Source organism: Pelobates fuscus, chromosome 1 (assembly GCF_036172605.1).
Source record: "Pelobates fuscus isolate aPelFus1 chromosome 1, aPelFus1.pri, whole genome shotgun sequence".
Taxonomy (NCBI): domain Eukaryota; kingdom Metazoa; phylum Chordata; class Amphibia; order Anura; family Pelobatidae; genus Pelobates; species Pelobates fuscus.
This window is the reverse complement of record NC_086317.1, coordinates 210,285,044-210,298,816: the sequence shown is the minus strand read 5'-3', so window position 1 is coordinate 210,298,816 and position 13,773 is coordinate 210,285,044. Positions and strand designations below refer to the sequence as shown.

At 46.5% G+C, this 13,773-nt stretch overlaps 1 protein-coding gene across 1 annotated transcript in view; it reads right to left on the bottom strand.

The window, feature by feature from the left end:
• EPB41 (erythrocyte membrane protein band 4.1) overlaps positions 1–13,773 on the bottom strand; it is a 403,184-nt gene that overhangs the window by 99,141 nt on the left and 290,270 nt on the right. The window lies entirely within an intron of this gene.

Below are 13,773 nucleotides of genomic sequence, written 5' to 3'. Positions count from 1 at the left end.
GACTTACCAAATACAACCGTCGGGAGTCACAGCCTAAACTGAATTCTGAAATAGAAAATACAACATAATTAGTAATTAGAATAAAACGTATAAACCGTACAAAAAATGATCAAAATATAGACCAATTGTAACATACCTGAAGGGTTCCAAAGCATCTCATATCCCATATTCACACCGGGAGGGTGGGAGGGAATAATACTCGCCTCCGTGTCTTTAATAAAATCATGACTTTACGTCATGTTACTAGTAAAATCTGGTAATTTTATTAAAGACACGGAGGCTCATATTATGCAAGTTCAAAGCTGTGCTATCACCCGAGATGCGATGTGTTCAATTGGTCTGAAATAGAATTCTCGAAAGGTCGATTCTCGAGACCAATCCGCCGCTCGCATAATGTCTTCCATACGACAACCGACCGTAGATGCTTTCGAAGCGCCTCTCACAGAATGAGGTGTAAACACCGAGGTGTCTATACCTGCAGAAGATAATAGCCATCGCAACCATCGTCCCAGGGTAGGTGTTGAAAGGGGTCGTGTAACGTCTAAGTAAGCCTTAAGGCAATCCACCAGACAGAGTGCCGGACAATCTGAAAACCTAGGGTATGTAAACGACTTAGATGCCGACTTAGTCCTTCTGGATATGTCAAAAGTAACGCCTTCCGGGGTAAAGGCAATGGCGTCCCAATCCAGGGCCCTGACGTCAGAGACCCTCTTGCAAGAAATCAAACAGAGTAACATCACTAGTTTGGATGACAACTGCTTGAGAGTCAGATCCTGGTTAGGATACCACGATGATAGGAACTGCAACACAACGTTGACATCCCAAAAGGCAGAAAAACGAGGCAGAGGGGGACGAGCAAGGCGAATACCCTTCAGAAGGCGACACACAAAAGGATGTCTGCCAACAGGGGAACCGTCTAAACCCTTATGACCGGCCGAAATAGCCGATCGGAAAAGGTTGATCGTGCGATAAGCCTTGCCCGAGTCGAACAGGAACGTGAGGAATTCCAGTATCAACTGTAGAGGGGCAGATACGGGATCCATTGCCCGTTCCAGGCACCAACCAGACCACGATCTCCATGAAGCTCGGTAAGCTGCTCGTGTACCCGGAGCCCAGGCGTTATCGAGGAGCATGAGAGTTGTTCGCGGAACGTCTGGGACAACCCAAGGTCCCCTGAAAGGAACCACGCCATCAGGGGTAACTGGTGTTGTAACACTAGCTCGTGTGAGTTCCCATCCGGATCCAGAAGTAGGTCTGGGAAGACCGGTATCAATCGAGGGTAGTCTATCGACAACTCCATCAATCGAGGGAACCATGGTCGAGACCTCCATAGAGGGGTGACAAGTGCCAGACAGCAGTAGTGGCGAACCAACTTCGAGATCGTGCAAGCGATCATGTTGAACGGGGGAAATGCGTATAGGCGACCCCGAGGCCATTCCTGGAGAAAGGCGTCCGTCGCTACCGCAGCCGGATCCGGCCTCCAACTGTAGAACATCGGGTAAGCTGAGTGTTCAGTCGCGAAGCGAACAGATCTATCCTGAATTTCTCCCATAACCTGACTAGGCTCTGGAACACAGAAGCGTGTGAATGCCAATCCCCAGAGTCTCTTAAGTGTCTGGAATTCCAATCCGCTCCCGAATTGTCCAGACCCGGGATGTGTTCTGCCGTCACCTCTTGGTGACGGCAGAACACATCCCGGGTCTGGACAATTCGTTGTTGTAGAGGCAGAACTGCCAGAAATCTTTTTCTAGAATCGCCAACATCCTGAATTTGGATCTTGAGAAGAACGCAGCAATTCGCCAGTTCTGGGGTAAGGCTGCGGATCGCGAAGGCCCCTGCTAGGAGTTCTAAGCAGTTGATGTGTAGCAACTTCTCAGTGTCGGACCATCTGCCGCCTGTGGAAACGTCGCCACAACGAGCACCCCAGCCATGCAAGCTGGCATCGGACTCTATCACCACGTCCGGGACGGAACCGAAAATGGCTCTCCCGTTCCACGCTTCCATGTGTGCCAACCACCATACCAACTCGTCTCTGGACTCCGTGTCCAAGCGTATCCGAGATTCGTAGGAGTGACCCGATCGAAGGTGCTATCCTTTGAGCCGCTGAAGGGCTCTGTAATGTAGTGGACCCGGGAAGATCGCCTGAATAGAGGCCGCGAGGAGGCCAATAATTCTCGCCAGTTGTCTGACGGACAAGTCCGAGACACGAAGAGCCGTCCGGATTTCCTTCTGGATGGCTTTCATCTTGGAATCCGGCAGGAACAGAAACTGTTGGACGGAATCCACTTTGAAGCCCAGGAATTTTATGGACTGGGCGGGGGTCAGGACCGATTTGTCCCAGTTGATCAGAAATCCCAAACCTTACAAAAGGTTGGTCGTCCATTCCAGGTGCAGGAGGAGGTCCTCTCTCGACTGGGATAAAATCAGAATGTCGTCTAGGTAAATAATGAGGCGGACCCCTCGGGTTCGGAGGAATGCCACCACCAGCTTCAAGAGCTTGGTGAAGCACCAAGGAGCCGAAGAGAGACCGAAAGGCAGGCAGGTGAAGCGCCAGCGTCGTCCGTGCCATGTGAAATGGAGATAGTCCCTGCAGTCGGAAGCAATGGGGACCGTGAAGTAAGCGTCCTTCAGGTCCAGTTTGGCCAGCCAATCCGACTGGCGTAGAAGGTCTCTGAGACAGTGTATACCCTCCATCTGGAAGTGTTGGTAACGAAGGAAAGCATTGAGGGGGCAAAGATTTATCACAGGGCGAACTCCGCCCCCTTTCTTTGGTACCAGGAACAAATTGTTTGTAAAGCCTCTTGCGGCGAACGGCAATTCCTCTATTGCGCCCTTGGACAACATTTCCACGACTTCCGCGGAAATCATCTCGTCCTGATCTGGTGGAAGAGACAGTTCTCTGGGGGGGGATATGTAGCGAAACCGACCTCGCCACGTGTCCTTGGAGGGGGCTGATTGCCCGCCTCTTGCCTTTGGACTATGGACCAGACTTTATGGGAATGTGATACCCCAGATAGCCATACCATGGAGCCTATTCATATAATGAAAGACTATGGGAAAGACTTTAGCTCCATGGCAATTGTACTGTGTGAGTACGATCTGCGCGCTATTCGGTAGTTTTGTGCGTGCAGATCCCAGCTATCTGGGGATAGGTGAAATGTCTGTGTGCTATGTGTAAATGTGACTTTATGTATTTTAAAGTGTTTTATGTTGTTTTGCAACCATGTGGTTAATGGAGTCTGCCTTTAGTCCTGGGTAATTGGATTACTTCTCCAATTAACTCCAGGGCAGAAGGGAGGAAACCAGGGTGCATTGTGGGGATGTTTTTCTGCCAGCCAGAAAGGAACAAAAGATACTTTTAGTAACTTTTGAAACCCTGGTCGGATTCATGCCATTTTAATATGTTGTTCCCCTGAATGGATTGATTGTGGATATGTATTTTTATGTGAATGTGATGTATGGTTTTAAAGTTATGAAAGTTGTGTAAAAGTATATTTTACACTGTATGCATAATGGGATTATGTGTCACACTAAGGGGAGGGGATGTGTGGGAGGTAACATCTATTTAATTGGTTCTTTTATGCCTCCCCCTGGGTGTGGCCTGTATGTGTGAGTTGGAAATAAAAGCCCGGCTGGATGAGCCAGTTGAGAGTTCCTGTTTTACCCTCAAAGTGAAGTGTCGTCTCATTATTGGGGGAAGGATTTATGGTATGCTGTTCCAGTTGACTGCTAGGAGTGTAAACCTATTCGTATGGTTCCTATTCAACGGTCTACAGTATTCCTATGCTTGAGAAGATTCATATGCTGAATCGGTTCGGTGATTGTGGTGTCTGCCAGAGTGCTTGGAGTCCTCAGGAAGCGCTGGGAGCATCCATTAACGGAGGTACTCAGTCGGGGTGCCAGGCGATCCGTTACATTGGTGGCAAGCGGTGGGATGGCGTCCTAGTGTGAGGTAAAGCTCAGAGACACTGTTTGGATTTACAAATTGAGGGCAACGCTAGCAGTCGTGCAGCGCCCCTGGGAGCAGACAAGTATGGAAGGTTCTGGCTCTGGAGATGATTGGCTGGCCGAGGTGAGGCAGCTAGTGGCCAAGTATGGGGATGATATACCCATGGAGACACGCCGGGTGATCTGGAACCAGGTCATGGCTGAGCGAAACACAAGGCTGGACCGAGAATTCCGGTTGGCAAAAGAGAGGAAGTATGCTCAGCAGCAGGAGCGGTACAGCAGCCGAGTAGAGGCTGCATCCGAGGAGGTTAGCCGTCTTTCCCTGAGGCGGCGGGAGGAACCCGAAGTGGGGGTCCTCATAGACTGGTCCTGTGAGGAACCACAACAGGCAGGTAGAGATGGGACCAAGGTCTCTCCACCGGGCCCTTACTCACAAATGTTGCGGGGCCTCACGAATTGGTCCTGGGAAGACCCACAGATGGCAGGTGGAGATGGGACTGCGGTCTCTCTACCGGCCCTACAGGGATGCTGGGCAGTCGGCCCAGATCCCCAGCGTCAGTGTGCGTTACAGGGAGCTGAAGGTGCCGTTCTTGCTCCCCAGCGGCAGTCTACGGTGCAGGGAGAGGAGCCTGTTATCCCCTCTCCCCAGCGGCTGAAGGTGTGTAAGGGAGAGGAGTTTGTTACCCCCTCTCCCCAGCGGCAGCTTAGCACACCAAGGGGAGACAGTAAGCCCCACACCAGCACAGATGGGACCGTGGTCTCTGCGCCCAAGTTACAGGGAGCTGAAGGGGCCGTCCTCCCTCCCCAGCGGCAGTGTGATTTGTTGGGGATTGGGAGCCCAGTCTCCATTCCCCAGCGGCAGAGTATCCAGCAGGGAATGGAGAGCCCAGCCCCCTTTTCCCCACAGCAGGACTCTGTGCTGGGAGGAGAGACAGTCGGTCTCCCTCCGCAGAGACGGGAAGTATGTATGGGAGAGGAGATTGTTACCACCTCTCCCCAGCGGCGGATCATTAATGTACAGGGAATAGAGAGCCCAGTCTCCATTCCCCAGCGGCAGAGTGTTCTAATGGGAGAGGAGCTGGTTACCACCTCTCCCCAGCGGCAGCTTAATGTACCAGGGGGAGACTGTAAGCCCCACACCTGTGCAGATGGGACAGTGGTCTCTGCACTTCCAGCACAGGGGGTAGGGACGGTCGGTCCTGCCCCCCCCACAACAGGGCTGTTTAGCCAAAGGGGAGACAATCTGTCTCCAGCAGCAGAGCTGTGTAACTAAAGGGGAGACAGTCGGTCTCCAGCAGCAGAGCTGTGTAACTCAAGGGGAGACAGTCGGTCTCCAGCAGCAGAGCGGTGTAACTCAAGGGGAGACAGTCGGTCTCCAGCAGCAGAGCGGTGTATTTAAAGGGGAGACAGTCGGTCTCCAGCAACCAGGCTCCAACCAGACTACTCCCGTGGTAGTGCTGGCAACAGGACAGAGTACCGCTGGTCTCTGCCCCCTCAGCAACCTACCAAGGCAGCCTACCAGTCCCCCACACAGCCGTGGTGAGGCACCTGAACCTGGACAAGATTCTCCCTCACCCAGGTGTAGTAACTGTTTATTGTGGGTGGGCTGCACTGCTGTTTCTGTCTTGTGGGTGGGCTGCTGGACTAACAAGGGCACTGACCGGCAGGAGGTCAAGTACCCTGTTAGTCTGGGGGGGAAAGGGGAGAAGTGTAGCGAAACCGACCTCGCCACGTGTCCTTGGAGGGGGCTGATTGCCCGCCTCTTGCCTTTGGACTATGGACCAGACTTTATGGGAATGTGATACCCCAGATAGCCATACCATGGAGCCTATTCATATAATGAAAGACTATGGGAAAGACTTTAGCTCCATGGCAATTGTACTGTGTGAGTAGGATCTGCGCGCTATTCGGTAGTTTTGTGCGTGCAGATCCCAGCTATCTGGGGATAGGTGAAATGTCTGTGTGCTATGTGTAAATGTGACTTTATGTATTTTAAAGTGTTTTATGTTGTTTTGCAACCATGTGGTTAATGGAGTCTGCCTTTAGTCCTGGGTAATTGGATTACTTCTCCAATTAACTCCAGGGCAGAAGGGAGGAAACCAGGGTGCATTGTGGGGATGTTTTTCTGCCAGCCAGAAAGGAACAAAAGATACTTTTAGTAACTTTTGAAACCCTGGTCGGATTCATGCCATTTTTTAATATGTTGTTCCCCTGAATGGATTGATTGTGGATATGTATTTTTATGTGAATGTGATGTATGGTTTTAAAGTTATGAAAGTTGTGTAAAAGTATATTTTACACTGTATGCATAATGGGATTATGTGTCACACTAAGGGGAGGGGATGTGTGGGAGGTAACATCTATTTAATTGGTTCTTTTATGCCTCCCCCTGGGTGTGGCCTGTATGTGTGAGTTGGAAATAAAAGCCCGGCTGGATGAGCCAGTTGAGAGTTCCTGTTTTACCCTCAAAGTGAAGTGTCGTCTCATTATTGGGGGAAGGATTTATGGTATGCTGTTCCAGTTGACTGCTAGGAGTGTAAACCTATTCGTATGGTTCCTATTCAACGGTCTACAGTATTCCTATGCTTGAGAAGATTCATATGCTGAATCGGTTCGGTGATTGTGGTGTCTGCCAGAGTGCTTGGAGTCCTCAGGAAGCGCTGGGAGCATCCATTAACGGAGGTACTCAGTCGGGGTGCCAGGCGATCCGTTACAGGATACAACAAATAAATCAGAACAATATGTGAGAAGCAAGAGCAAAACACTTATCTGTCTGAAGAAGCAGCAAAGAAAGAGGGGGATTGTGGGAGACACAGTTACTTCCTCTATTCTGTGATTGGTTGCCTATGTGCCTATACAGTTTTTTCTTTTCATTTTAATAATATTTCTATTCCTCTATCTTTGCTGCTGAGGAAATAAAGAAAGAGTTATGCATAATATGAGCCTACGTGTCTTTAATAAAATCCTAAAGGGGCGGGGCCTGACCGCCGATCGGATCAGACGTGCTTCGTCTGAGCTCCTGCACCCGGACCGGAATATCGGAGCCAACTTCGTGCCGTAAGCAGACACAGCCCTAAATCGGAGCCCATATTACTCACATGCAGACGGTGAACACGGAGATACCCTCCAAAACATAACCCGGCATCAAAGTAACCCGACTGAGGCCTGAGGCCTAGGAAAGCTTGAGCTGGGGGGAGACGGCCGCTCCCCTTGGTTCTCCGACCGGCGCTTTGGCCCCCCCCCCCCCCAGACCGGCGGGGGTCATCCCGGTCTCTGCGACGGACCACCACTACACTCGGCTGGGAACTACTACCTGCCATACCAAGAATCATGGGTGGGGAGATGTACCCCAAGATGGCTGCTCACCAACTGCCTCGTGCTCACTATGGCGCGGAAACAGAGCAGAATCAGAGTGTGCAACAACACATGGCGAAGACGTGCAACAACCTATGGAACAAGCTTTTTGCCCACCTAGAAGCACCTAAAGCAACGACCCCAGGGAACAAATGGTCGGGAGGAGAGCAGGAGACGTTCAAGACCCCCCACGACACCGCGACTACCCCACATACTGGGCCCACCCGGGCTGAAGGCCACCGGGGACGCACACCCGGGGCACCGGCCATCACCGCTAAAGATCCGATGCCGCAGGCGGCGATCACCCACTGGGATCCAAAGCAGTGACCAGGTACGAAACCCAGAAGCGCAGGCCTTCACGACGGCTCGGGGCTGTGGGGAGGAATTGCCAGAACTCTGCCTCCTATCCACGCACCACCCCCTAAGCCTGAGATCGAACCGGGGCATAAGCTGAGCCAGTACCTTGCAACTCAAGCACAGACAGCCAGCGAAAATGCCCGCACGTTGGACTACCTCCCTACAAGCGGCATGTCTGCCCTGTGCCTGATTCCGCTGCCGGAGAACTTTGCCACCTAGATCTTGGACGCTTGAGTATCACCCATGCCCACAAGTCAATACTGTATAAATATGCATGTTTGTTCAGTTTGATTCCACAATTTTTCTTTTATTTTTTTTTTATTATTTTTATTTTTCTTCTCTTACATCATTGTGCCTTGTGCTGGTTGCGGTGGTATTTCCACAATGAGGACTCTACCTATGTCTAATGCCCTGCAAGGCTCTACCGTGTAAATCTAATTATATGCTTAAACCTGCCTCTCTTCATAATCAGATAACCTAGCTGGCAACACTAGTGACACTGTCCAGGCTCACTTCAGAGGTATCCCCCACAACACACACCAAAAGTCTTACACGATATCCTACTACATCAGACAATAGGAAATGTGTTGTAACCCTACCTACATTACAAGATGGCCGAGCCAGACACTATCCCACGGCATGTAACTAATCTGCACAACAAGCTACAACCCTGTAACACACACTTGCTATACACGCATGCTGCAACAATTAACTGAACCGAACCACTTAGATTGAGCCTGTTCAAAATACTAGATTGAGCAACCACTCACCCCCTGCTTACATTCTTTCTTGTTGGTACTAATTAATACCACTGGCACTATGCAGGACAGCGATGTATCTACGTGGTGAGAGCGAGACTAAAATATAAAATTGTGCATTGCTTATATATACCATGACAACGTAAAACTGTATGATTATCTCGGTTTGCCCTACTGTCATGGCATTGCAAAATATACTGTATGTCACAGCATGAAACATATCTGCCATCGCTAGCCCATGCAAAACGGTGACACCTTTCATGCAAATATAATAATCGATCGTATAAGCAGAGTTTGAGGCCTAGACTAACTGTACAATCCCTGCTAAATGTTGAACAACCATGTTTTTCCCTGTTTCAATTCCCTAGTCTGTTAGGATGATCTAACAACTCAGCATGTTCATTACCTGTTTCAGTCGTGTCAATTACACTAATTATCCTGATCTAACCAACACTACTGTAATGTTTAAAAAAAAAAAAAAAAATGTGCCGTTAATCTTATTGTTCCAAATGTTATACTTGAAACTGTGCTCGAGGAATGCTATTGGGGCACCAAGAGCTTATGTTATTTCTTACTCACAGCACAATAAAAATAAAGAATTTAAAAAAAAAAAAAATCCTAAAAAAAATCGCTTGCCCTTGGAGGATCAGATGACTGGACACATATGTCAAATATTTTGAAAATAGCATGAAACCTCCAGTGGTCATTTTACAGCCCAGCAGATGTGGACTGAAACACAACTGAGACGGAAAGCAAAAAACGCGATTGACCAAAACTATCAAAATCTCATAAGCCGTGAAAGGCAACACTGGAGATCTGTGATGGAAAGGAAAGGTTGTTAAATATTGTCCAGTTTTTAGCAGAGCATAATCTGGCCTTCAAAGGCTCTTCAGGTCGACTTTTTACAACCAATAATGGAAATGTTTTAGGTCTCGTGGAACTATTAGGAAAATATGACAGTGTGATGGCAGAACACTTACGCAGGGGGGTATCAAAAGAAACTGCACACCACTACTGCGGAAAAACAATTCAAAATGAAATAATAAATCTTATGGCAAATCAGGTAATTGAGGACATTTTACAACTCTGCAGAAATGCTAAATATTTCTCAATTATCCTTGATTGCACTCCAGATATTAGCCATAAGGAGCAGATGTCTTTTACAATTCGATTTTGGAAGACATTTCTGGAAATTTTCAAGTAAAGGAACATTTCCTTGGTTTCAATAAAGTAGAGGATACAACTGGACAAGGATTAAGTGATTTCCTCCTTGAATTTTTTTCAGGAAAAAATTTGGACATTGATAATTGTCGTGGACAAGGTTATGACAATGGAGCCAATATGGCAGGAAAAAACAACGGAGTTCAGTCCAAAATTTTAAACATAAACCCAAGAGCAGTATTTGTACCGTGTGGCTGTCATTGTCTCAATCTTGTCATTGGAGATGCAGTATACTCCTGCAAGGAATCGATGCTACTATTTGGGATCATTCAGCGCCTTTATGTTCTACTCTCAGGATCCGTAAAGAGATGGAAAATTTTGTCTGACCACGTTTCTGGCCTCACTTTAAAGCCTTTGTGCACCACGCGGTGAGAATGCCGTATAAATTGTCTAAAACCGCTAAGACATAATCTCTGTGAAATACAAGAAGCACTAATTGTTTTGGCTGATGAAACCCACACTGAACTGAACATTTGTCATGAGGCTACCACACTATCTCAGCAGATTGTGGAGTTCAAATTTATTGTGTCATAGAGTGTTTGGTATGAGATATTTTACCAAGTTAATATTGTGAGCAAAGCTATGCAGAATGAGGCTGCTGATATCATTTTAGTCTCAAACCTTATCCAGAAATGTCACAATTTTTAAATACATTTCAGAGAGTCTGGATTTGAAAGCTCCTTCCAGCTTGCAAAGGAATTAGCAGAAAAAGTGAATGTGGAGCCTGTTTTTAAAAAGCCTTCTCGTATCCACAGAAAAAAAGCCTTGTTTGATTACGAAAGCCAAGATGAACCTTTAACCGATCCCACGAAGAAATGTAAGATTGATTTTTTTTTTATGTTTTGGTTGATACTGCTGCTAAATCTTTGGAGGAGCGTTTTACTCAAATGGAACAACACAACAAAGTATGGAGATGTCTATACAACATGAGACATCTTCCAGCAAGAGAAAACTTAAGGGAATGTTGCCTGCAGTTACAAAAGGCATTAGAGAAGAGCAGCCAATCGGACATTAATGGTCTAGATCTTTCAGAGGAGCTTTGGCATATTCAAAGCCTACTACCTCAAGATGCCACAGCACCCCGCCATATACTCAATTTCATAATGAGAAATGGCCTGACTGACACATTTCCAAACATTTGGATAGCGTTTCGGATTCTATTAACAATTCCCGTTTCTGTGGCGTCGGGAGAACGCAGCTTTTCCAAGTTAAACCTCATTAAAACATACCTGAGATCATCAATGACTGATGACAGACTAACATCTTTATCAGTATTATCAATTGAAAGCGATGTTTTGAAGACGTTGGACATGAAGAACGTGATTGATGAGTTTGCAAAGACAAAAGCACGTAAAGTTGTATTTTGAGCTTCAGATTAATATTACTTGTCAGGAGGTGTAAATTTTGTTTACCAGTGTTCCCAGTTATTATTGCATGTGCACATTATATTATCTCTAAAAACCAATGTTAAAAAGATTGCAGTTAGCGGTTTTTTTTTTTTGCTGTATTTAATATACATTATTGTTACCAGTCAATGCAGTTATTTATTATTGTACTTGTTTGCACTTGCACTTAAATTATCTGTAATTTAAAAACTGTTTGTTACAAAGACTGTTTGTTTTCTTCTTTGTGTATGTTTAGGTGAACGGGGGTGGGGGGTTGGCACCACAAGATTAGCTTGCACAGGGCGCCTGAACACCTAAGGCTAGCCCTGTAAATATGCATAGGGATTCAGGAGAGAGCGCAGGTAACTTTTTCTTTGATTTTTACTGTATATATTGGGGCTGATGTGTATTGTGGTCGTTGCTGCCGCCCAGGAGTGATGGGAGTGAGCGCATGTGACGTGTTTGCGATATACAAGGTTGTGATGTATAAAAAAGGTGCAATGGATGTTATAAATATAACAGCCAATGCTCCTGGCTGCCTTCCGCGTACGCAAATCTGCAACAGCACCAATAGACGCACCGAGAGACATCATTGTGACAACAAGAGACATTGCGGTGAGGACTGCTGTTATGACTAAGTCCAGAACTATGGGCCAAATGAGTTTTGAGGGCCATAGCCTCTCCATCTACAGTGACCTTCCATTTATCGTCCTAGCGGAAAGGAGACGGCTAGCCCCAATGGCTAGAAGGCTGCGGGACTGCTCTATCAAATACCGCTGGAATGCGGATGGCTCTCTGGCCATCACGCAAGGCACAGAAACATTCGCCCTAACCTCCACAGATGATCCTGAGACCCTCTTTAACACGCTGGGCCGTCCAGCCGCCAACAAGCCAGAAGACACAAACAGGGAGGATACCTCATAAGAGAAAAGGACCGTGGGGAAACAACAGAACTGTCTGACCAAGCGACACCTGCCTAATGCCAGGGACTGCTCTGGAATGCCATAAATGTTCTCATGGAACTGTCAGTGCACTGCTTCCCTCAACATTGTCATGTTTTAAATATTTTCTTCTTTTTCTTTTTTTTGTTTTGCTCTGTTGAATCATACCGAGCCTTACATTTATCTTCAACTGTTTATTCCTCATGTATAAATGACACAGATATATTTCATGTGCGTAACTCTACTACTATAATAACACTAGTCATTTTTGTATATTGGAAAAATTAAATAGACTTGTAAATTTGAAAAAATATAGGCTTAACAAATACAGGTCCCCCAAAATCAAGCCCAGTCCGCTGAACGAAAAGGGTCCTTGGACCGTATTTTGGCCCCGGGTAGGGGGTTCGTAGTTAGGCCAGGCCCAGGCGACCATAACTACCACGGCTCTGTGCATTATATGACAGGCACAGGATGAGCTTGTTGACAGTAAAAAGCAGCTCCCCCGTATAGAGGTATGGGCTAACTGTTCTTCTAAGATGTTCTTCTAAGACGTACTCTAACTCCCAGTGGTTTCCACTTTCTATTATTTAGCAACTTTTCAGTTGATGTAGCTTATTGTGTTCCTAATTTTTTGTTCTACACATAACCAGATCTTTACATGTCTAGATTACATACGTCTTAGCTTAGCTCCCTGTTTAGTTATGTGAACTCTTAACTCTTATCTATACCCTACAGGCTCATGGAATAGGGATTGGAGTGCATATAGCATGTGTCAGATCCACATCCGTGGCCTCTCAGGGCTCCTAAGCTTAGCCATACGTTACGTTGAATTTTAATATATATGTGTATTGCAAGATATTTCCGACTAATCTGTACTTTCTTGATATATATATACTTTAACAAAAAAAAAAAGTGCATGGTCAGCAAAGGCCAAACAATTGTTATACTATGTCTCTTGATTAAGATTGCAATAGCTGTTGTGGCTTTGCAAATGTGTATGTCTAAATCTAACCTATGCACAACTAAAATAAAGAATAAATATATATATATTTATATATATATATATATATATATATATATATATATATATATATATAACAGCCAATGCACCTTTTCTCACTTTCTTGACACTTGCAACTGCAACTCCCTGTAAAAATCACCCTCTATGAGTCCACGACAAATGAAAAAATTATGGAGTCAGAAACTAAACCGACCAGTACCCATAAACTAAACAATAAATATAGGTATAAAATGACACTGCGGAAGTCAAAAGAAAAAAATAATTAAAAAAAATCTCTGCATTAACAGTTTCATTGTGATATGTTAATTTTTTTTAAAGCAATGGCATGAATATCGGTGTTTTATCTAATCGCAGTGCCATATATCCTCCCTTGCCTTACGTGGGTCTATATGCTGCCCACTCCAATTTTTCCACTACCAGCAATTGGATCCCTTTCCTTTCACATTGACCTGCACCCACATACACTCTGGCCCCCACTTTCCACACTGCTACAGCGTTACCACGTTGGGAGCAACTCGGTCTCCCTCCGGCCCGCAGCTTCCCGCACCGAGAGCCGCCAGGGCTGCAGCTGGGCTTCGCGTCTAACAAACTCAGCTCTGTCAGTCAGTACGGGCCGGCTCGGGCTCCACATTAACCCCTTAAGGACCAAACTTCTGGAATAAAAGGGAATCATGACATGTCACACATGGCATGTGTCCTTAAGGGGTTAAGGTAAACTCGGCTCCCTCTGGCTGAGAAGGTTGCCATCAGTAAAGGCTCTCTGTTAGCCGGATACAGACTGGGAATTC